The following is a 24,940-nucleotide window of genomic DNA, read 5'->3' as shown; positions in this document are numbered from 1 at the left end:
CAGTAGATTCACCAGACCACAAAATTACAGACATGGGAGGCCATTCGGCCTATCTTAATCATCCATGCAGAAGCACCCTAAATGCCATTGCAGCATCCCATCACACTGACACATGGCTGTTGCAACCCTGAAAACACTGGTTGGGTTCAACCCAGGCTAGAGCGCTGAAAGCCTTTCCTCTCTGTTGCTCATCAGTGTCCTAGATGAAATGAATTTGGGCATTGTTAATCCATTCCTAGTGGATGTGGGCACACAGCAAAAAAGCTGAACATAATTTGTCACTGAATTGACAGTCCCATTAGCTAGCTAAAAGGATGGTAACTGTGCAAAGTGGACAAAGCTACAAGGGTGCAGTATGGAATGCTCTTCTGAGATTGGCATTAAGGCAGATTATCAGGCCAAAATAGATGAAGGATTGCTCTGCATTTAGCTGGGTTATACATGAACAAAGAGTGCTTGATGCGGAGATTCACAGAATCACAGAAACCCCACAGTGCAGATAGAGGCCATTTCGGCCCATCGAGCCTGCACCGACACATATCCCACCCGATCCCCGTAACCCCTACACCAACACATATCCCGCCCTATCCCCGTAACCCCACGTATTTAATCCCCCTAACACTAAGGGTCAATTTTATCATAGCCAATCAACCTAACCCGCACATCTTTGGACTGTGGGAGGAAACCGGAGCACCCGGAGGAAACCCACGCAAACACGGGGAGAATGTGCAAACTCCACACAGACAGTCGTCCGAGGCCGGATTCGAACCCGGGTCCCTGGTGCTGTGAGGCAACAGTGCTAACCATTATGCCACCGTGCTGGATGGCAAAAAAAGAGGAAAGTCCTTCATTCAGCGGCAATGCCACATCTCAATCTTAATGAACGCATGAAATATAAATTTGCTTTAGTAAAATAAAAATTAAATACAAAACTGACAAGATCCTGACAGAATGCAAATGAATTCCTTGTAATACTGTTCCATCCTGTCATGTGAAGTTGACTCTGTCGGGACTTCATCAAAGTGTCTGTCTAACTCTCCAACAACCTAAGCATAATAACACAGAGTACAAAATTCCAAACGAAAGAAAACAAAAGACGAAGAAACTTATTTCATTAAGAAACAAATCAAATACTTTGTGTAAAGAATGTGAAAGTTAGACTGTGAGGCAGAGCCAGCGTTCAAGCTTTCATGGTTTATGCGACAGAGCGAGTGGTTAAGTTCCTATATGTATTTATATATGGGAACAAGTCTAGCCTTGTACATATTTTTATGTTCTTGGTATAAATTAAAAGCTAAAGCAGGTCTTATAATGGGCTAAGTAATCTTAAGATGATCAGCAGGTGCCAGCTTGCCTGGACCACTACTGTGCTCGTTGCTCTTGATATTCAGACTGGTTTCAGGTGCTAGTTAGGAGAACTATGTTCCAGGGATGTAAATGACACAGTTCGATGTACAGTTCAGATCGAAATTCACACTGCAGATATAAGAGCAAACAAGCCATCGGAAGACCATTCCACATTTTTATACTTACATTAACTTTGCTGTGATCTCTTGGCAAATCAAAGATAAAGTATGACAATTTAACCCTGAGATGGGGACTGAGAGGAGAGAGCGAACAAGAGAGAGGGAGATGACATGGGGTGCTCCCAGGAACTGCACCAAAATTTATTGCTAGAATGAGAGACACCATACTTTCCTCATCAATTGTTGAACATGGCAAGCGTTGTGTAAGAAATGTGCTGCTTGGTACGTGCTTCGATTTGTTAATATTACTGTAAATTAGGGTAGCCAGTTCTCCCAGATTGTCTTGGACTCTCCAGCAATTAAAGTTTAATCGCCTGGACACTGCTGTGAGCAACCAGGGAGATTTTCTGATTGACCACCCTGGAGCAGACGATCAAAATGAGTGTTTGGGTGTGAAATTTCCATTACGCCCCCATTTGGGGGCAATAACCGAGTTAAGGCCGAACATTTAGCGCCCAGCATGGAAGTACCACCCTGACCGCTAAATTCAGCTTACCGCCCCGCACAGGAACTGGAGTGTAATGTCGGGCACTTCACGTCCTGATGGGGCGGTAACTGAGGCGATGTCGGGGCATGATCAGCAACGCTCCGCGGAGGTGCCGCAGAGTGCTGCCACGTTTCAATGCCCCTCCCCTTCAGTTAAAGGGGAGGGCTGCTGCGCACTCTGCAGGGCCTCCAATGGCTGCAACTAGGCCACCAGGGCGGCGTGGTGCCACGGCCGCAACCCAGCACCGAGACGCAGTACCAGGCTGGTGGCCAAGACCACAGCATGGCAAAAAAAGAAAATGGCAGCACGGGTCGCAGCCCCAGCTCCCCTTTCGGTCCGGTTTGCGACCCGCAAGGCTGGCGCTGACATTGCCCGTGGCAGCCTCATGGGGTGCAGCTGAATTTCTGTCGTGGGGCGGTAAGGGGACGCGGCGAGGCACTAAGGGGTTGCGGCGCACAGTGAGGACTTCATCACCGGCGGCGCAGCAGCCCGGGGCGCGGCCCTATCGGGTAGCACCTCAGCAACGCCCCGCCGAATTTCTCGGGAGGTGCTTCATCTGCCCCCCGGGCGATAAGCCCATAGCGCCCCGTTAGCGTCCCCCTGGAGGGGCTAAAAACAGGTGCAAAGGAGCCGAATTTCTAGCCCTTTGAATTTGAAGAAGACCATACTCAGTCTGTGTTGCCACAGTGCTGGGTAGCTTTTCATTTCTTTTTCCTTCCTCTCCACTCTGCAAATTAGTTGGACGTGTTTACCCAGCCACATCAAGGGCTCGATTTTGCCAGAACTGAGGAGGCAGGATTGGAGGCGTGTGAGGTGTTAAAATCACAAAAAATGGCGGGCGGCTCCGATCCCGCCTCCAGCCTGCCTCCGAGCAATTTTCCCAGAATTGGGGTTTTAGACCCCGTTTCCATCCCGCCTCCAAGAGGCAGGATATGCCCTTAAGGCCCTTAACAACCAGTTAATTGCCTCTATAATTCCATTTTGAGAGGCCGCTCTGACTTTAATACTTTTCCCCTATCCTGCGCATCTCCTCTGGAACACGCCAGTTAATCCTGGCGGCCTCACAAGTGGATTGCTTACTAACAGCTGCAGCTCCAACATTAAAAAGGAGTTTTCACCAATGTTCATTTGCAGATGGCAGAACTTTGTTGTTTCAGGTCTGGGGGAACTTTTAGCAGGCATACTCATTGTTGTGGAAATTTGAAGCCCGACACCCATCTCCCGTGTGACCTCCTCGGAATCCCCTCTCCCCACCTTGACTGAGCGCTTCCTCAACTGAGGCATATACCAGAAGCATGGGAACCATTTATTTCCTTTCCTCCTGGACATCAGATTCGAATGAAGACCAGCCGTAGCAGCAGCAGAACCATGAACAACAGCAGCAACAACAGGAGTGCCAAGCTGCTGCTCACTCACCTGTAGCTGCACAGAACAGAAGGCGCCAGCGAGCGACCACATTGCCTTCGGGGTGCAAGGGACGCACTCATGTTGGCCAGATTTGTTTAGCCTGCACAATCAAACACTTTTGCCTCACACCTTCTTACCAGAGCATCGACAATGGACAAGAACCTGCGGATTCCTATCAGTCTGACCACCATACTGTCAATTGCAAGTCGCTCTAAGCCCTCAATGTGGAAGTCCCATTTGCGAAATGACACAGGCCACAACTGCAACAGTTTGCCATCAGAATTTTTTTATCACAACAAGCAACTGATTGCATTTCAAAAATAAACACAACATAACACCCAAGTGACTACCCTTGTGACTACTTGTGCATTATCTTCCTCTTACACGTGCTTCTACGTGATGCTTCCCCTGTAGCTTCAGCAGATGTGGAGGTCCCTTGCTCACTTTCTTGCTGCTCCTTGTCTCGACACCTTTGGTGGCCGTCCTCTTGGGTTGCGAACCTGAGAGGGCTCGGCAACAGTTTGCTGCTCCTGCAGCTGTGCAGGGGATGAGATGCCCATCTCAGTTGGGTGAGGACTCTGACCGAGGGCTTTGCAGTGGCATGGTCATGTGAGCGCTTGGAGAGGAGCCCCCACTTCCTTGTTTTCTGTCACCAACATCCCTCTCATGGGTCAGCCCCACTTCAAGTGACTTGACAGCATCCTGCTGCACTTCAGGGGGGCCATGAGGACCCGTTTCTGCACTGGAAGTCCTACTCCAGAGGACTTCCATGAAGGTCTGGTTTCTCTGCTCAATAGCTGACCATCGCTCAAGAGATGCCAGTCTATTCTGAACAATGACCATGTTTTCAACACTCTGGCGACTTAGCGCCTCCATGGCCATAGCCATCCTCTCCTCTACTGTAGCCATCCTTTTCATGGAGGTTGCCATCCTTTCCATGGTGATGCGTTCATGGGCCAATGCCTCCACAAAGGCTCTGCTCATGTTAGCGATGGACTCCTCCATTCACTCCACACTTGCAGCAACCCTGGAGACAAAACCTGCCAGAGACTCCTGCACCTGTTCCTGGAGTTCCAGCACTGCTCTCCTTCTGGATGGACCCGGAGGCACAGGGTCGACATGCAGCTGAGCTGAGCTGAGCTGACAGAGTCCTGCACCCTCCGACGAGGACTCTCCACTGCTGTCCCTGTCTCCACCATCTGCTGATGCTCACTTGTGAGCTGTGATACAACAGGTGACAACACTATCTCGTGAAGGTCCCACCAAGGTGTCAGTGTCTGCGCTGGTGCTGGGTGCGCTGAGTTCTGCTGATGCTATGCCCTCAGAGGTTGCAGCTTCCTCTGAGGAGTCTGGAAACTCAGGCTGTTCCTCCTGGTCAGTGGGGAAGGGGGCTGTCGATGGTCCTGTGGGGGAGTAAAGGAAAGCGTTAGAGGTGTGAGGTAAAGGTTGCATGCACATTGAATTGTGCAGATGATCATAAGTCAATCTGTTAGAGCATCAGAATCATTATGTCACTCATGCAATGTCAATGAGAGAGATGCCAAACTATTGTCACCAGCTTGCTGTGATGCACCTGTTTGTCCATCCCCATTTGCGAATCTTCCTCGACACTGGTGATTTCCAGGGCCGCCTCCTCCGAGGTGGTGAGCTGGGCTACCGAGGATGGCCCTCCTCCTGTCCTCACTCTTTCCCTCTTATTGTGGGCTCTCTTTTCCTGCAATCAGGGACACAAGTGGAAATGAGTGAGAATGAAGGAGTGTAGAGAATACATAGCATAGATGCTTAGAAGGAGACAAAGGGCCCTCCCTGTGTGTTGTAAGTTGTTGTCATTGCATCACAGTGATAGGGGGTGTGAGGGCTGCATGGTCGAATAGTTAAGTGAATGTGGCCATAGAGAGAGGGGGAAAGGGCAAGTGTGCAGGGATGTCAGTGTCAAGTGGGATGTGGAGGAAGAGGTTGGTAAAGCAGAGTGCTGGTGCGGAGAGGCGATGGGAATCAGATTGAGGGTGATGGGAAAGTCATACTCACTTTTCCTGTGCAGAGAAGGTCATGAAACCTCTTCCTGCACGGCAGCCAGGTTCTGTGGCACATAAGAGATTGAGTTGACCTCCTGGGCCACTTGCATCCACACAGCTTTAGTATGCTGGGAAGGCATTTGTCCTCCCTGAGGAAGGGGAAGAGAACCTCCTTATTTGATCTTGCTCCCTCCACCAGAGCTCGGAGAGAGGCCTCATCGAACCTTGGAGCACACTTTGGCCTACTGCTGGACATAGTTGCTGAATGAAGCGATCACAACAATGGGCATAAAGTTTAAAGTATCCAGAAGGAGCAAGGCTGCTTGCAGGCCTTAAATCCAGCAGCATTGATAACGTCATTGGAGGCGACTTTCAGTATGAAGAGTCATTGGGCCAGGGGGTTCCACACGCTGGAAATCAAATGCCCAATTAGGGCAAAATCGCACTTTTTTCCCCACTTCACATCGGAGTCGGGGTCCTGACACGAAAACCACCTGACACGCCCCAGCCCGCCCCCAATGGCAAAATCGAGCCCTTGGCAAGTGTTTAATATTGAGCTCTCTTCAAACCGACCATTGGCAACCTTTGTAGTCACTGTTGTAATGTAGGAAACATGCCAGCCACTTGCACACAGCAAGCTCCCACAAACAGCAATGTGATAATGACCAGATAATTTATTTTAGTTTTGTTGTTTGAGGGATAAATATTGGCCAAGACATTGGGGATAACTCCCCTGTTCTTCGAAATAGTGCCATGGGATCTTTTACATCCACCTGACAGAGTGGACAGGGCCTCAGCTTAATGTCTCTTTCAAAAGACGGCACCTCCGACAGTGTAACACTCCCTCGGTACTGCACTGGAGTGTCAGTCTAGATTATGCACTCAAGTCTCTGGAGTAGGAATACAAAGTGGAATAATGAAATCACTTTTTATAATCAGCCCTGAACCGACAAGTACTCGGAAGTGACTGATCACTGGCTATGAGAGGTCACATGATGCAACCTCCTGAAATATATCCAATCAGAATTGGCAACCTCACTCTAAATGCAGGTACAGCAAGCAATTAAGAAAGCAAATGGAATGTTGGCCTTTATTTCAAGAGGATTTGAGTATAAGAGTAAAGATATCTTACTACAATTATATAGGGCCCTGGTGAGACCACACCTGGACTATTGTGTACAGTTTTGGTCTCCTTACCTAAGGAAGTATATACTTGCCATAGAGGGAGTGCAACGAAGGCTCACCAGACTGATCCTGGGATGGGGGGATTGTCCTATGAGGAGAGATTGAGTAGACTAGGCCTATATTCTCTGGAGTTTACAAGAATGAGAGCTGATCTCATTGAAACATGCAACATTCTTACAGGGCTTGACAGGGTAGATGCAGGGAGGATGTTTCCCCTGGCTGGGAAGTCTAGAACTGGGGGATATAGTCTCAGAATAAGGGGTCGGCCATTTGGGACTGAGATGAAGAGAAATTTCTTCACTCAGAGGGTGGTGAATCTTTGGAATTCTCTACCACAGAGGGCTGTGGAGGCTCAGTCGTTAAGTATATTCAAGACAGAGATCGATAGATTTTTGGATATTAAGGGAATCAAGGGATATGGGGATAGTGCAGGAAAGTGGAGATGAGGTAGAAAATCAGCCATGATCTTATTGAATGATGGAGCAGGCTTGAGGAGCTGAATGGCCTACTCCTGCTCCTATTTCTTATGTTCTTATGTTCTGAAAAAAACCTAGTAACTCAAATGGAGCCTCAAATGAACTTGAGGGTCATGTGTTGTTAATTCCATTTTCCAGAATGACTAGGAGTAAAGTAAGAGTTTAGTGGACACTGGCAATCCAGGATCTGAGAGAATACAAAGGGTACCAGATCTCTACAGGAGCGGAAATTACACGGAACACGCATTCTGCTTATGAGAAGTACAGTGATACTATTGAGAGGGAGGATGGCTCATTACAATGCTGCAAAGCTGCACCACAGCTTATTCTATATCTGAGCTCTACAATTATGTCACAGTCAACAGTTCATGTAAAAAAAACATCCAGGGTGCTTTACAGGGAGATTGTTAGGCACTGATATACAAGTATTTATGGGAGGTGACCAAAGCCAAAGTCACAGGTAAGTGTTGAAAATCCTTTTTGAAGGAGGGGCGAGAGGTATTAAGCCAAAGAGATTTAGGAAGGAAATTGCAGAATGCACGGGTATGGGTGGCTGAAGGGTCTGCTGCTGATGGTGAAACAGAGGATCGGGGCACACGCAGTACTCCAGACTCAAAGACGAAAGCTGGGGTGTAGAGATGGAGAAGATTGAAAGAATGGAGGGATTTGTCACTTACTTCCTACTCTGCTGGCCACAGGGCAGCACTGAGCAGGGCCTGGGAGCAGAACACCTGCTTCTTAACTTGCAAAATGAAACGTGAAAGGAGTGAAAGGATTTTAAATAGATGTCTGTGTGTATAATTACAGTAATCTTTGAAAAAATATGCTGATGCAGATATTGTTTGTTCTTTAGTAACACCAGAAGTATTTATTTAATCCAGTCTGAAAAGTTGTTGCCAATGTTATCTTGGTACCAAAAGCATTTACACAAATGTCAGAGCCATTATTTCTGCAAATTGTTCGGCTTGGAAATTTTCATGAAGCTATCATTTGTATTGCTTCTTCATGGTAATTCAATTGCTGGATACAAACTTCCATTATATAAAGCAGCAAAATTAAATTTCACATAATTATGAAAGTAATGTATTATGAACAAATGGCTTTCCATTCTTCAGTATTACATATCCCCAAAACTGTTTCAATGCTAACAGCATTACAGGGAACTGCCTCCTCTGCTCCTTTTACAGTGCGCAGCAGACTTGCAAAATGAAACTCCTTCAGATGAATATGACTGTGTTTGTGCTTTGACGCAAAAAGAATCTGGTTAAATTGGTACTTTTTTTTCTTTAAAATGAGGAAGCCTCACTGCAAATCAATGAGATCTGGCCTAGGAACTGATTTTCAAATCATTTGCAACTCCACACGACTGCAGAATGTATTTTACCTCAAAATATGTCCCCAGTGTCCTTGTGACCTGCATTAATCCACAAAGCAAAATGGAACTTACTGAAAGGCTGTGGACCAAAGTAGGAATTCTGATAATTGGGTCATAATTCTAGTAGAGCTGTCCCTTGCGATTAAACAAAGAAATATGGATGGATTAATTTTTTTTTAGCAAATTCAACACAAATAACTTTCTAACCAATAGATTTCAGATCTACTTCCATGCCTGTGATGATATGCCTGTGCTTGTTAGCTGCATTGTATGTGCTGCAGTGTCCTTGCTTGTGAATAAAGAGCAGTTCTTGCTGTTTCATGTGCAGTTCCTGAGTGAAACAGGTTGTGTACAGAATGTATTACTGGAGTACGTTACTGAATATTCTGACCTTGAATTGAAAACTGCTTTTTTTTTTAAATGTACTGTGAAGGAAGACCTGGTTACTCTATTGTTGAAAATAAACTGCTGTAACAATGTGGGAAGCAATACATGTTTGTGCATGTGTTACAATCAAACTAAAATACTGATATTCTGTGTTTAACTGTGAAACCAGTTTTAGAAATTAAAGTCAATTCACTGCTGAAATTTAGAATTACACAGAATATGCAGCACAGAAACAGGCCATTCAGCCCAGCTAGTCTGTGTTGGTGTTTATACGCCACACGAGTTCCGAGGATCAGCGTTCCTAGTTTAGGAAAAGCATTGGGTTATAATACACATCTTTTCACTTGGTCAGAAAAAATACTCTGGCCATCATTGATTATCAGGGTCAAAACCACCTCAGCAACAGGTCACGTGTTCCAGTGTGGTTATTGTATCTGATAACGCATTTATATTGCAGAGTTGCTTCCAAAGTAAACGTGGAATCAGAGCAAAGTCAATGGACGAGCAGACAAATTCCTTCGTACTATAGATATACATTTTTCTTTGGTTTCTTTTTTCCCTTGTTAATTATTTTCACCTCACTCACTGCACTTTCTGAATGTGTTGATATTTTGCTGAGGTAGGTTTTCCCATGTGCCTGTTGCCCTCCTGTACTTTGCCCGTGCATGTGTTAGCCTCAACAGCGATTGTTGGCAGTCTATTGTCCTACCAGCCAAGCTCAATCCTGTCATCAGCACAGTACTCCCAGGATCTGGAACCTTGGCCAACCCCTATGGTGTGGCTCATGGTAAGTCAGAAATGTTATAAGAATACGGGTGTTGCTAAGCAGTATTACCAGAGACGCTGCCTTCTCAAAAGGGTTCCAGTATCCAGGAATACAGAAAAGGGAGATTCAGGGAACACTGGGGCAGATGGTGAGAGCTGTGATCACTGGGAGGGGGTCCTGTGATCCGAAAGAATTATGGAGGGAGGTCTCAGGATCTAGTGACACTCATACTTACCCTGAGAATAAAAAGCACTGGGTACGCAGGCAAAAGGTATGGAAGTACTAAGAGAGGGTCCCAAGACCTGGGTGGGGAGGGTCCTAGAATCCAGAAGGGCTTGAGCGAGTGGGTATTAGCAGGGAAAAGTCTGGCAGAATTGGGTGTTTTCTGAGATTGGCAGCACTGAAGAACAGCATGTAGATGTGCAGTCGACCTGAAGGAGGGAGCCCCCCCAAGAGAAGGCAACCCAAAATGTTCTTTTCACCTTTCAGACAATCAGGTATCACTCTGTCACTCACTCTGTCACACATTCACACTGTCACACATTCACTCTGTCTGTCACTCCATCCGTCTGTCACTCCGTCTGTCATTCTTTCACTCTGTCATTTTGCTTCTGTCCATAAGTGTCCTTCCCCAACTCGCCCACAACACCTTTTACATTCTCAAGTATCGCCTCTCATCCTTTTCCCAACATCACTGGTTCATTTATTTACATTCCTGCCTTAAAGCTTTTAAGGTTAAACATTCTGCTTCCAAGACAGCATACCGAGAAATTGTACACATTCAGCTTACAATGTTCCATCCATTGAAATTAATGGACAGAAAATCAGAGGCTTGGGGTGTGTAATTCCTCGATATGTGACTCTGGCGTATGCCTGACATGTAGGAGTGGAAAATATATCCTTTAGTGTATTAATAGTGATTTTGCTTCTACCATCTTTAAAAATTATAGACTTCCATAACAAGACTCATAAAAGTTAATCACAGTTTCCAAACTTTTATATAAAAATAGTTTCATTAAGCCTCAAAAATAGTTCAGAAGAAATAACTTGTTAACTACATTTTCTACAGAAATAAAGCAGGTGATGAAAAAATAAATCAGTTCTCAAAAAATTGTTTACAAACTCACATGTGCTGTATGTGAGGAATTCATAACAGCAAAGTATAATTGTTAAACTTTAAATAAACTTGCCTGAAATAAAGCTTAGAGAATTCAATCTGTTTTGTGTTTGAAAGTAGTTTGAAAAAAGCAAAGAAACTAAACTCTTGGCCGGATGAGGGAATCAACTCGTTTTCATACACAGATTGTAAACTGCTAAATTCTACAAGCTAAATAGTACAATTCTAAAGGGGGTGCAAAGAACAGAGACACCTGGGAATGTTTGTGCAGAAATCTTTGAAGGTGGCAGGACAAAGCATATGGGATCCTGGGCTTTATAAATAGAGGCATAGAGAACAAAAGCCAGGAAGTTATGCTAAATCTATAAAACACTAGTTCATCCCCAGCTGGAGTATTGTGTCCAATCTGGGCACCACACTTTAGGAAGAACATGAAGGTTTGGAGAGGGTACAGAAGAGATTGACTAGAATAGTTCCAGGGATGAGGGATGACAGTTATGTGGACAGACTGGAGAAGCTGGGGTTGTTCTCCTTAGAGCAGAGAAGGCTAAGAGGAGATTTGATAGAGGTGTTTAAAGTCATGAAGGGTTTAGAGAGAGTAAATAATGAGAAACTGTTGCCAATGGCTGAAGGGTCGATAACCAGGAGGCACAGATTTAAAGGTGATTGGCAAAAGAACCAGCAGCAACCTGAGGAAAAACATTTGTGTAAGGAGTGGTTAGGATTTGGAATGCACTGCATGATGGGGTGGTGGATACAGATGCACTGGTAGTCTTCAAAAAGGGAATTGAATAGATACTTGGAGAAAAAATTGCAGGGATATGGGGAAAGATCGGGGAAGTGGGACTAACTGGATTGCTCTTCGAAAGGACTGGCGCAGACTTGATGGGCCGAATGGCCTCCTTCTGTGCTGTACTAGAATGCAAGACTGCACCTGGGAGAATCTGCAAACTTTAAGGAAGGTATTAAAAGACACAAAAGACAATTCAATGAGTAAATTTTATCTTATTATTGAGAATGATGTATTTTTTTTAAAACATTTTAGTTTGTTTGAAACCTTATTTTAGAAATTAGACATTTTAATTATTAGGAAAATAATGAGCACAATATATATTTTTTAAATGCATTTTCAGTGTTTCAATTTGTTCATCAACAATGCATGACAGCAACACGTTTGCTCGACTTTCCCAATATAAAATGTTTGATAGGGATTTCCCATTATAAATATTTACATAGATGGTTCCAATTTAAATATTAACAAAACTATTGACAAAGTCTGAACCATCCTGCTTCTGTGTTTACCAGCCAGCAAGTCTCTGCCCAATAAAAAGAATAGGTGGGAAATCAGGGTCCAACAAGCAGAGAAGTAGAAAACCCTGGCCAGTATTACAGGAAATAACACTTGTTGACAGGAATAGTAAAAGATAAAAAATTATCCTAAAGTACCTTATTAGTTTCAGAACAGTGTTATATGCACTAAAGCCATAAGCAAAAGTATGCCACATTTGGACTCACATTCCAAAATCCAGATAATGTTTACAGGCAACAGGCAAAAATACCAATTTGCTTCATGGAGTGGTTAACGTGTTTTGACGTTACATGAGTGTGCACAAGTACATACAAGCCCAGAATAGAGATCCTAACATTTTCAATATTTTTCATATATAAATAATTATTTCCCCTCTTTCAAACACAACACTTCTTTGACATGTATGCAATGGTATCGGAACATCATAAACTGGGGGCACCTTCTCTCATTTCTTTAATCCTTTTTTAAAATTCAAACTGACATCCTTTTAGTTTTTCAGCCTACCCCGGCAAGCATTTATGATAGTGAAAATCTGGTCACAATTCTGTTCAGAATGATTCTTCGCTCTCTGCATAAATTGATCATGTCTTTCTCCTGTTGTAGCATCAACAAAATCAAATGCAATCAACAGCGACTTTCTTTTCCTACTCAGCCCAATGATTTATCCCTGTCATGTGAAGAATCAGTAAATAGCTGCCAATTCCCCATGTAAACGTACAATCGGTACTCCAACCAGCCATTATTTACTAATATATTTGTACCAGTTGTAAGCAGGAATTTTCAAGCCCAACCTTAATGAAATGCTGAAAGGCTTTAATAGTTCATACATAAGCAACAAATAAATCCTGTTTTCGAACATGTATTGTTATCCAGCATAATTGAACATAAGAACATAAGAATTAGGAGCAGGAATAGGCCATACGGCCCCCTGAGCCTGCTCCGCCATTCAATCAGATCATGGCTGATCTTTGATATCAACTCCACTTTCCCGCCTGATCCCCATATCCCTTGATTCCGCTAGAGGCCAAAAATCTATTTATCTCAGCCTTGAATGTACTCAACGACTCAGCATCCACAGCTCTTTGGGGTAGAGAATCCCAAAGACTCACAACCCTCTGAGCGAAGAAATTTCTCCTCATCTCAGTGTTACCAACCCCTTATTCTGAGACTATGCCCCCTAGTTCTAGACTCTCCAGCCAAGGGAAACAACTTCTCAGCATCTACCCTGCCAATCCCCCTCAGAATTTTATGTGTTTCAATGAGATCACCTCTCATTCTTCTAAATTCTAGAGAGTATAGGCCCAATCTACTCAATCTCTCCACATAGGACAACCCTCTCATCCCAGGGATCAATCTAGTGAATCTTCATTGGACTGCCTCTAAGGCATGTATTTCCTTTCTCAGATAAGGAGACCAAAACTGTACACAAAACTGTACGAGAGCATGGGCCTTACATTAAACATCCGTAAGACAAAGGTCCTCTACCAACCTGCCCCCGCCACACAGTGCTGCCCCCCGATTATCAAAATCCATGACAAGGCCTTGGACAACGTGGACCACTTTCCATACCTCAGGAGCCTACTGTCAACAAGGGCAGACGTCGACGACAAAGTCCAACACCACCTTCAGTGTGCCAGTGCAGCCTTCGGTCGCCTGAGGAAGAGAGTGTTTGAAGACCAGGACCTCAAACCCGGCACTAAGCTCATGCTCTACAGGGCAGCAGTGATACCCGCCCTGCTGTATGCCTCAGAGACATGGACCATGTACAGCAGGCACCTCAAAGCACTGGAGTGGTACCACCAACGCTGCCGCCGCAAGATCCTGCAAATCCATTGGCAGGATAGGCGCACCAATGTCAGTGTTCTTGCTCAGGCCAACATCCCCAGCATCGAAGCTTTGAGCACGCTCAATCAGCTCCGATGAACGGGTCACATTGTCCGCATGCCCGATACGAGACTCCCAAAACAAGCGCTCTACTTGAAGCTCCGGCACGGCAAGAGAGCTCCAGGTGGGCAGAGGCAACGCTTCAAGGACACCCTCAAAGCCTCCTTGAAAAAGTGCAACATCCCCACCGACACCTGGGAATCCCTGGCCCAAGACCGCACAAAGTGGAGGAGAACCATCCGGGAAGGCGCCGAACACCTTGAGTCTCTTCACCGGGAGCAAACGGAAGCCAAGCGCAAACAACGGAAGGAGCGCATGTCAACCCAAGCACCCCACCCACCCGCCCCTTCAAGCACCGTCTGCCCCACCTGTGACAGAGACTGTAGGTCCCGCATTGGACTCATCAGTCACCTGCGAACTCATTATTAATGTGGAAGCAAGTCATCCTCGGTTCCGAGGGACTGCCTAACAAGACACAGTACTCCAAGTGTGGTCTCACCAAAGCCCTGTACAATTGTAGTAAGGCTTCCTTACTCTTGTACTCCAACCCACTTGCACTAAAGGCCAACATGCCATTTGCCTTCCTAATTGCTTGCTGTACGTGTATGCTAACTGTGTTTCCTGTACAAGGACACCTAAATCTCACTGAACACCAACATTTAATAGTTTCTCACCATTTAAAAAATGTTCTGTTTTTCTATTCTTCCTACCAAAATGAACATTTCCCTACATTATAAGAACATAAGAAATAAGAGCAGGAGTAGGCCATACGGCCCCTCGAGCCTGCTCTGTCATTCAATAAGATCATGGCTGATCATCAACCTCAACTCCACTTTCCCGCCCGATCTCCATATCCCTTGATTCCCCTAGAATCCAAATACTTCATCTGCCAACTTTTTGCCCATTCACTTAACCTGTCTATATCCCTTTGCAGGCTCTGTGTTCTTCTCACAGCTTACTTTCCCACCTAGCTTTGTATCATCAGCAAATTTGGATACATTGCACTCGGTCCCTTCATCTAAGTCATTAATATAGATTGAAAATAGCTGAGACCCCATCACTGATTCTTGCAGCACCCCACTTGTCACAGCCTGCCAACCCGAAAATGACCCGTTTATCCATACTCTCTGTTTTCTGTCCGTTAACCAATCCTCTATCCATGCTAATATATTATCCCCAACACCATGAGCCCTTATCTTGCATAGCAAACTTTTATGTGGCACCTTATCGAATGACTTTTGGAAATCCAAATATACTATCTCCACTGGTTCCCCTTTATCTGCATGCCAGTTACATCCTCAAAAAACTCTCAGAAATTGGTTAAACACAATTACCCATTCATAAAACCATGTTGACTCTACCTAATCATGTTATGATTTTCTAAGTGCCCTGTTACTAATTCCTTAATAATGGATTCCAGCATTTTCCCAATGACTGATGTCAGGCTAACTGGCCTGTAGTTCCCTGTTTTCTCTCTCTCTCTCCTTTCTTGAATAGCAGGGTTACATTTGCTACCTTCCAACTGCTAGGACCGTTCTAGAATCTAGGGAATTTTGGAAGATCACAACCAATGCATCCACTATCTCTGCAGCCACCTCTTTTAGAACCTTAGGATGTAGGCCATCAGGTCCAGGAGATTTGTTTGCTTTTAGTCCCATTAGTTTCTCAAGTACTTTTTCTCTACTGATATTAATGACTAAGTTCCTCACTCTCATCAGCCCCTTGATTCCCCACTATTTTTGGTATGCTTTTTGTGCCTTCTACTGTGAAGATAGGTACAAAGGGCTCGATTTTGTGGGGGGTCAGCGGGTGTGATTGGTGGCGGGTCGAGTGGGGAATTTTTTTTCCCCCAGCGGGTCAGGACCCCGCTGTGAACCTGCTGCCTCATGCCTTTACCATATGTCGGGTCTGTCAGTGCTGAGCAGACCCGACATTCAGTGGCGGAGGAGGCAATTAAAATCATTCGTGGCTTGTTTACAGACACTTATCAATGTTTGTTTCCCAGCTTTTTGGATTTGACAGGTCACCCACTGGTTTCCCGCTGTGCCTAGACCTCGTCTGTGCAGCTGAGGCAGGAGGTGAGTTGCCATTGAATCAGCTGATGAGTTGACAGCTTCAAATGTCAAGTCAAAGTTCCCAGCTGATTGAGAAATGTTCCCTTAACCACTAGTTTCTCTAAACTGCATTTTGACTGTAGATTCAGGATGCTGCAAGTCTTTACACAAGTCTCCATCCAGACTGACTTCATTACCTCTCCCACCATTGACAGATTGCTTCTATCATCTCTACTTCACCTGCCATCTATTCCATCAGCATGGATGCCCTTGAAACTCTCTCACCTTGGTCCTCAGAATCCTACCACAATCAGCCCCAACACCAGCAGCACCAGGCACACCAGCATCACCAGGCACACCAGCAGTACCAGCAACACCACCAACCTTCTCCACAATCAACTGATGCTGCACGGGATACAGGGCATCAGCACCCAAGTACATTGCTGCCTGGGAGGCCAGGGATGACCTCACCATGGCCAGATTTACTTCACTTGACGCTGTACACCCTGGCTACCACATGATGTGCCAGGTTGGCATCACCCCACACCAACACCATTCTGCATCACTACAATGCCCAAGCCATTCCTTTCCTTTCACACTCATCACCATTCTGGGGGTAACGTTATGTCTCACCATTCACTGCAACTCATTAAGCCACTTCCAAAGGTGCATACAAATCTATCCAAGAATGCAAAGTGTTGAATATAAAGGGAACGCAGAGTGATGGGGATGTGATGAGAGGCACAGCAGGATGAGGTTGAGTTTGGCTTTTAACTAACGTTTTGTGATCTACTGAGATCATTGAAATGTTTGCGGCACTGCACTCAGGTCCTCCTGACGACATCACTGCTTGTGCCCTCCTCTGCAATGTGCAACCAGGCTGTGTTGATCTCCTGGGGAGGTCTCTTCCGCCTGTGGGAAGGGAAGAGGACCTCCCGGTGTGGTGTGACTGTCATGGAAGAACCTGGGTGCAGCCTTGCACCTCTGTGCAGTGCTTGTCAGTGTTTGCAGCACCTCAATGCTGTAGAATACTGACAGCACAAATGTCAAAGAAAGTTGGCCATGGTCCTTTTAAGGAAACCGGCTGATGATGCATCATCAAATGACATCACCAGACCAGCTTTCTCTAATTGGTTGGCAAACATGCTGGGCGGGCTGAACAAGTCCAATCAAGCTAAATTTATTCATCCAGCCCAAATATTTGTTTAAAGTCTCTGCCATTTCCTTATGCCCCATTATAATTTCACCTGTCTCAGCCTCAAAGGGACCAATGCTTACTTTTGCTGCTCTCTTCCTTTTTACATGCTTGTAGAAGTTCTTACAATCGTTTTTTATATTTCTTGCTATGTTTACTCTCATATTCTATTTTATCCCTGATCAATGTTTTGGTTCTCCTTGCTGGTTTCTAAAGCTCTCCAAATCCTCAGATTTACTACTATTCTTCACAACATTATAAACCTCTTCTTTTAATCTAATACTATTCTTAATTTCTTTAGTTAGCCATGGATGGATCACTTTTCCCGTGGAGTTTTTATTTCTCAATGGATTATATATTTGTAGTAGATTTTCCTCTCAGAGTTCCTGGGGTGCCAAACAGGAGCATCATACTAGAGGTATTTGTAAGAGGAAAGATAGACACTGTTTACACGGTAAGGAAAGGCTCCCAGCACAGCCCCACCTTGTGGCAGGGCCTTGCACTGTGATCAGTGGTAACATCAGGAGCAGCAATGCAGGCCCAGAAAGCTTACAGTTTTGCTTCTGACTCCCGAAAAGCAGCAGCCAGAAGGCCCCGAGACTCTTAAGATTGTCCAGCGTGGGGAGAAGGGGGAGTGAAATATCCATACACTTTGAAATCTTCTTTCGTCAGCTGTCCCCAGAACCTCTACAGATCCACTGGCCCAAGCCCCAGTGGTTGGTTGCTTAGGACATACTCCAGACACATACCCAGTTACACAATGGTGAGGATGAAGTCCTGATCTCCACAGCCTGGGAAATGAGGGTACCCTAGGCACAACAAAGAGGAATCACCACATATTCCTTCAGGAGAGCGGGGGGGGGGGGGGCGGGGGAAGAGAATTAGTGAAAAATGCTGCCAAGTCTAATGCTGTTGCCTCAACTAGCTGTATCATTCATAATTCTCAAGTGGGGTGATTGCTGGTGTGTCTCAGAGTAATAGATAACATATCTAAATATGATTTGAGTTAGTTAAATTAAATTGTATTTTATGTTATGCTTGGCTAATGTCCTGTGGCATTGCATATGTAAAGTGTGTGTCATATTTGATTGGCTGAAGTGTCATTCATAAAACAGAAACACATTGTAACTGAAGAGTGAACCTGAAGAGTGAACCTATCAATGAACAAATAGCAGTGGGTATGAAAACTACAAGTCAAGTCCCAAGGCAGTACAATCAAGATCAGCAGTCACCAAACTGCTACCAATAAAACACCCACAAGGAGGCAAAGGGGAACCAATAAAACTGCTCAAAATATTTTTCAATACTTCTGGGGTAGTTTTTGCTCTTGCTCCCTACAGTAATGCAACTTTCGTGGTTGTGGGACTACTACCCACCCATGGCCGATTTGCAGGGTCAGGTTCATTAACGGAAGTTTGGCAGGCTCCAGAAACTTAGTGCCAGGCGCTAATGATTCCCAGCTTTTGCAAAATTCAGTGTTTGCGCTCCAGGAAGGAAGTGGAGCACTAAATCAAGCCCTCCACTTCCTTCCTGGAGCGCTAAAGGACACAGGCGGGGCGGTAATGTTGCAGCGCTGCACATTGTCCCGTGCAGCCCTGCCGCAATCCGAGGCTCCTTCCCTCCCTTAAAGGGAAGGGCCATCGCTGCAGGCGCTGCATTGGGACCGGTTAGCTGGTCCCCGATGGCAGCCGCAATCCGGCCCGATCAGCACCATGAACTCCAGCAGAGTGCCAGGCTGATCGATCGCGGCCCAGGAGCAATGGGAAAAAAATCAATGGGAACGTTGTTAAAATGTTTCTGCTACCCGCGCCAAGATCCCCTTTTATTTGCACCTCCGAAGCCGGGCACAGGAGATCGTTGCGCCAGTGGTTACCGCCGCTGCAAACCTCCACGTCAATTTCGGTGGCATCGGTATTATCGCCGTGCCTGGTCGCAAAGCCAGTAGCGCCCCCCAGAGGTGCTAATGAAAGACACTATGGTACCGAATTTCTCCCCCTAATTGTTGTTGGAGTCCAATGACTACCATCAGATTGTGGAGTGAATATTTAAACTATTATGGGGGGACTGAGATAGATCAGAATCGCAGATGACAAGCATTATCTGCATTGTCCATTTTACTAGAGGGAAGACTCCCACCTGTAGTGGTAGTCTGGCTTTGTTTTAACTTTATTAAAAATTGAATCAGGAAACTTGTCAGGCAATCTTTGAAGATGACTTTCATTCACAGTTTTGACTACTGTACGAGTATCTTCTTATCTTTCCTTTGTCACAGCTTGAACTTCAAAATGAGACATCAGGAGTGTATGATGGGATTCCGGTACTATTTCCATTGCATATCTTAACAAGAAAAAGGATTTATTTTTCACCCGGGGGCCTGTTATCGCAGAATACTTCATGTATTATGTCATATTTTGGTTGATAGAGCTTTGCTATGGAAGTGCACTTTAGTGTTGGGCACAAAGAAAAGTGTTTAGAGTGAGCTTGAATTGGAACGGGGCATTTTCAAAGGACAGGTGTACACCTATCAATGGCCCTCAGTAAAATCAGATTCATTCACGCACTTTGCATTCAAAACATTTATTTCATTTCAACACACGGGCTTTTGGGCTGTGTTTCAGTACAAACTGGACATCAGGGAATATGAATCATACCTTCTCCATGTGGATTTTGTTAACCCTATCAATTGGATGTTAGTGTTCCGGTTGAAATGAAGATTATAGTGGAGTTTAAAGAGAATTTTGGTGTTAGTTGGATGTGAAGTGAGAAGATAATTGTTATGGGAGAGGAGCTATAGGTCTGAAGACCACAAGATAGCCATGTACTATTTTCCCAAAAGCAACTTAAGTGATGTATGATTGCTACCCCTATCGTTACCACACAATCAGTCTACATGGGCACCACAGGCAGCAATACCCTGTATCAGCTGTGCATTTCTGGTCTTTGACCTGGTTGACAGTCATGCTTGCTGCAACAAAGCAGTGTGTGACTGCTGCCAGCTTTAACTTGGTGGCTATATAAATACAAGTTGTTGTTGTTGAATGTCTGCTCAGTACCAGACCTGAGAACTATGGCGGCAGCAGAGTGCCACACACCCATAAGTTACCCATGAAGAACTATATGAGTCATCCATTCAGCTTTATAGGGAGCCCCTAACAGAGGTCATCAACTTGTACTTAGAAAATACCTGCTGCAGCAGAGATGAAGACACCTGGTATTATTTCAATTATAGTCACTGTAATTATTAGGCAGTATCAAATAGGCAGTTTTAAATCATTATTTATTTCCATAAGGGGTGCCATGCTGAGAGTGGGAGACGGAGGGGCACCAAGCTCAAAGTACATGGAGACTTGAAAAATACTGGGATCCTAGGCCCAGCTGAATGGTCCAAACACCAGGAATGGAACAGGAATCAAACCCGAGGCTCCTGAAAGAGGGGATGTCTGTACTAGAAAAATTGGCAGAGGGACTTGTAACTTGGGATGCGTACATTGATTGCTTTGTGTTTATGATGTTAGAAATTTTACTTTGAGGGGTAAGTGGTGGGTTGGGGAACTGGCATGGCTGCTCAAAAGGAGATTGAAAGACATTTTCAGGAATTTTATTGGTTCTTTTTGTGATGGTTGCGAATTGATTACTTTTTAATAAGTGGACGTTTTTTTTGAGATAGTTGAAATTCAAACACTTCCTTCTGACGTATACTTGCCAGAAGCAAATATTTTATAGATATAGATAGATTTGGGGATTGAGGAAATTGCAATCCAGAATTAGTTAAACCAGGAAAGTTTAATTAAACTATCGAAGGAAACAATTTGCATTTATATAGTACATTTCACATCCTCAGGACACCTCACCTTGCTTCATAGCCAATTAATTGCTTCTGAAGTGTAGTCATTGTAGTTTAATAGGCAAACGTGACAGACAATTTGTGCAAAGCAGGGTCCCACAAACAGCAAATGAGTTAAATGACCAGTTTTTGTGTTTCAGTAAAACTGGTTGAAGGATAAATGATAACATGAGCACAGGAGAACTCATATGCTTTCCTTTGACGAGTGCCATGGGATCTTTGACGACCAGTTAAAAAGGGTGGATAGGACCACAGTTTAATATCTCATTTGAAAGACACCATCTCCAACAATGTAGCACTCCCTCAGTACTGCAGTGAAGTCTCAGTCTAGATTACCGGCCAGATCTTGTTGAAAAAATAATGGCATGTGAACAACGTGCTCAGTTATTAATGCGCAAATCAGCCAGCAACTTGTAGCAAAGAAAATATGTCCCATGAATTGTGAATTGCCACAAGTCCACCGTTAGTTTCACGTTATCCCCCTCGTGATTTTTATGAAGTTGCTGCACTTTCACATTAATTGCCAAATTAAACTCACCACAGAAAATTAAGTCTAGTACCCTTTTAATGACATGATAATTGTTAATGACTGCCAATAAGAAAGTGAAGAATTATAATTGTGGTGTCTCATTCCTCTTGGTTCTGAATTATTTAAGGAGATTTTTAAAATGTCAAAGTTTAAATTACTTTTTTTTCTTAACTTTTCTTTGTCTCTTTTTTCTCTCTCTATTAATCCAATCTTTCCTCTCTCTTTATTTCTCTTACTATACCTGATTTGACATTGAATTCACCCATTCTAATTCACCATTCTTGTTTATTTCATAATTTTTTCTCATTGGTCAAGGAGATACACTGTTTGTCTCATTGTTCACCAAGGTCCCAGAGGCCCAGTTGCCCTTGCTGTGCCGTTATCAGTTCACACTTCCAGTAACTTTTTAAAACCTAAATGTGCACAAACAAATCTAACAAATGAGGCACGCAGCAAGTTACCTCGCTCCAGCAAAATTTGGCCCTACATGTTTAAATCAGGAAGTGGGGCTCGAACTCACAACCTTCTGTCACTGTGGCTTAGTTGGAAGCACCCTCACCTGAGTCAGAAGGTTGTAAGTTCATGTCCAACTCCAGAGACTTGGGCACAAAACTCTAAGTTGACACTCAAGCGCAGTACTGAGGAAGTGCTGCACTGTCAGAGGTGCCGTCTTTTGGATGAGATGTTAAACCAAAGCCCCGTCTGGTCTCTCAGGTGGAGGTAAAAGATCCAATGGTACTGTTTTGAAAAAGAGTAGGAGAGTTAGCCCCAGTGTCCTGGACAATATTTATCCCTAAATTAACATCACGAAGAGAGATTATTTGGTCATTATAATTATTGCTGTTTGTGGGAGCTTGATGTGCGCAAATTGGCTGCCACGTTTCCTATATTACAACAGTGACTACACTTCAAAAGTAATTAATTGGCTGTAATGCACTTTGCGACCTCCTGAAGGCGCTATATAAATGCAAGTCTTTCTTTTCTGCCCCAAAAGCAAGAGTTTTATTTTTATTCATTCATGGGATCTAGGCATCGCTGGCAAGGCTAGCATTTGTTGCCCATCCCTAATTGCCCTTGAGAAGGTGGTGGTGAGCTGCCTTCTTGAACTACTGCAGTCTGTGTGGTGAAGGTACTCCCACAGTGCTGTTAGGGAGGGAGTTCCAGGATTTGGACCCAGCAACGATGAAGGAATGGCGATATATTTCTGTGGTAAACCACTGTTTGTATTCCACTGTGTACATGCCTGGACATGCCTCGGCTGACTCCTCCCACAAGCCCTAGTATAAAGGTGACTGCTCCCCAGCCCTTTGTATTTCTGGACCGGTCGACCACTCGAGGCAGACCTTCATTCTTTTGTTAATAAAAGCCTTTAGTTACTCTCTTAACTCTCAGTCTTTTATGAGTAATTGATAGCGCATCAATTTTATTAACAAAATTTTTATAATGGAGAAGATCCTCACACCAGCATGCCTGGACTTAGATCATCAGGAGGCGGACTCATCCACCAAGTTTACTCACTGGCTTAAGTGTTTCAAAAAATTCCTGACCGCCTCCGCAGCAATCAAATCGGACGAGGACAAACTGGATGTCCTGACCTCCAAAGTGAACCACCTAGTGTACTCGGTCATCCAAGACGCGACCTCGTACGCGGACGCTATCAAGCTCCTCAAGGACCAGTACACGCGCCCAGTGAACGAAGTGTACGCCAGGCACCTTCTGGGGAGTCGTAAACAACAACCTGGGGAATCGACCGTGGAATACCTTCAGGCACTGTCTGTGCTTGGCCGGGCCTGTGGTTGTAAGGATGTAAAGGCCGCCGTGTACACAGAGGAACTTATCCGGGACGCTTTTGTAGCAGGCCACAGATCCAATTACACCCGACAGCGACTGTTGGAGCAGAGTGACCTCGACCTCAACAAGGCCTCTGAACTCGCACTATCATTGGATGCAGCCTACCGGGGCATGGATGCCTACTCCTCTGCACCGTGGACACCGCGGGGAATGACAGCCTGGGACACGGTAGGACCACCTCATAGCGCCGTGCCACCCCAGCCACACCCCAGCAACGGCCCAACTACCGCAGCAGTGTCCCAAGGCCAGACAGCAGTGCCCCAAGGCCAGAAATGCTACTTCTGTGGCCAGGCAAAACACCCCAGAGCGCGCTGCCCGGCGAAAAACGCGATCTGCTCGGGCTGCGGGAAGAAGGGACACTACGCTAACGTCTGCAGGGCCAAAGCCACCCCGAACCCCAGCAGCGCCGCGTGTGGGCCATGCGGGCCACCATCTTGGGCCTCCCCGGCTATGTACGAACCACCGGTACAGCAGCCATTTTGGACGCCTCCAGCCACATGGGGATCATGGACGACAGCCGGAACACAGCAGGCCCCCAACACCGCCTCATCTGATACCCGCAGCGACACACCGACCCCTACGCTGGCATCCGTTACACTGGACCAAGCGAGACCGCACCAGCTGGCCAGTTCCACAATGGACATTAAGGTAAATGGCCACGATACAATCTGCCTTTTTGACTCTGGGAGCACGGAGAGCTTCATCCACCCCGACACGGTGCGGCGTTGCTCTCTCCCAGTCCTGCCTGCGCACCAGCGGATTTCTATGGCCTCCGAGTCCCAGTCGGCGGACATCAGCGGCTACTGCGTAGTGACACTCGTAGTAGACGGGACCGTGTACGATCATTTTAAACTTCTGGTCCTGCCCGACCTCTGCGCTGCCGTCCTGCTGGGGTTAGATTTTCAGTGTCACCTTAAAAGTGTTACGATGGCGTACGGTGGACCCCTACCCCCACTCACAGTCCGCAGCCAGCAGCTCCCAAATTGCCCGCCGCGCACCAGGTGCAACCTCTCCACACTCAGAGTCACCCCCCCCCCCCACTGTTTGCTAACCTCACCCCCGACTGTAAGCCCATCGCCACAAAGAGCAGGCGATACAGTGCCGGGGACAGGGTTTTCATTAAAATCGAAGTGGAGCGGCTCCTGAAGGAAGGGATTATTGAGGGCAGCACCAGCCCCTGGCGAGCCCAGGTTGTGGTCGTTAAGACCGGCGAGAAGCAGCGCCTGGTCATCGACTACAGCCAGACAATAAATCGCTACACCCTGCTGGACGCCTACCCACTCCCCCGCATAGCTGATATGGTCAACCAGATCGCGCAGTACCGCATCTTCTCGACCATTGACCTGAAATCAGCATACCACCAGCTCCCTATCCGCCCTGAGGACTGCCAGTATACTGCCTTTGAGGCAAACGGCCGCCTCTACCACTTCCTTAGGGTTCCCTTTGGCGTCACCAACGGGGTCTCTGTCTTCCAAAGGGAGATGGACCGGATGGTAGATCAAAATGCGTTGCAGGCCACTTTCCCATATCTGG

At 45.6% G+C, this 24,940-nt stretch overlaps 1 protein-coding gene across 5 annotated transcripts in view; it reads right to left on the bottom strand.

Annotated features, from left to right (window-relative positions):
* The window catches only part of LOC147105213 (chemokine-like protein TAFA-5), a 386,891-nt gene that overhangs the window by 166,213 nt on the left and 195,738 nt on the right, over positions 1-24,940 (bottom strand). The window lies entirely within an intron of this gene.

Source organism: Somniosus microcephalus, chromosome 18 (assembly GCF_052327205.1).
Source record: "Somniosus microcephalus isolate GS21.2 chromosome 18, FLI_Smic_1.0, whole genome shotgun sequence".
NCBI classification, from domain to species: Eukaryota; Metazoa; Chordata; class Chondrichthyes; order Squaliformes; family Somniosidae; genus Somniosus; species Somniosus microcephalus.
This window is presented reverse-complemented; position numbering and strand designations above follow the sequence as displayed.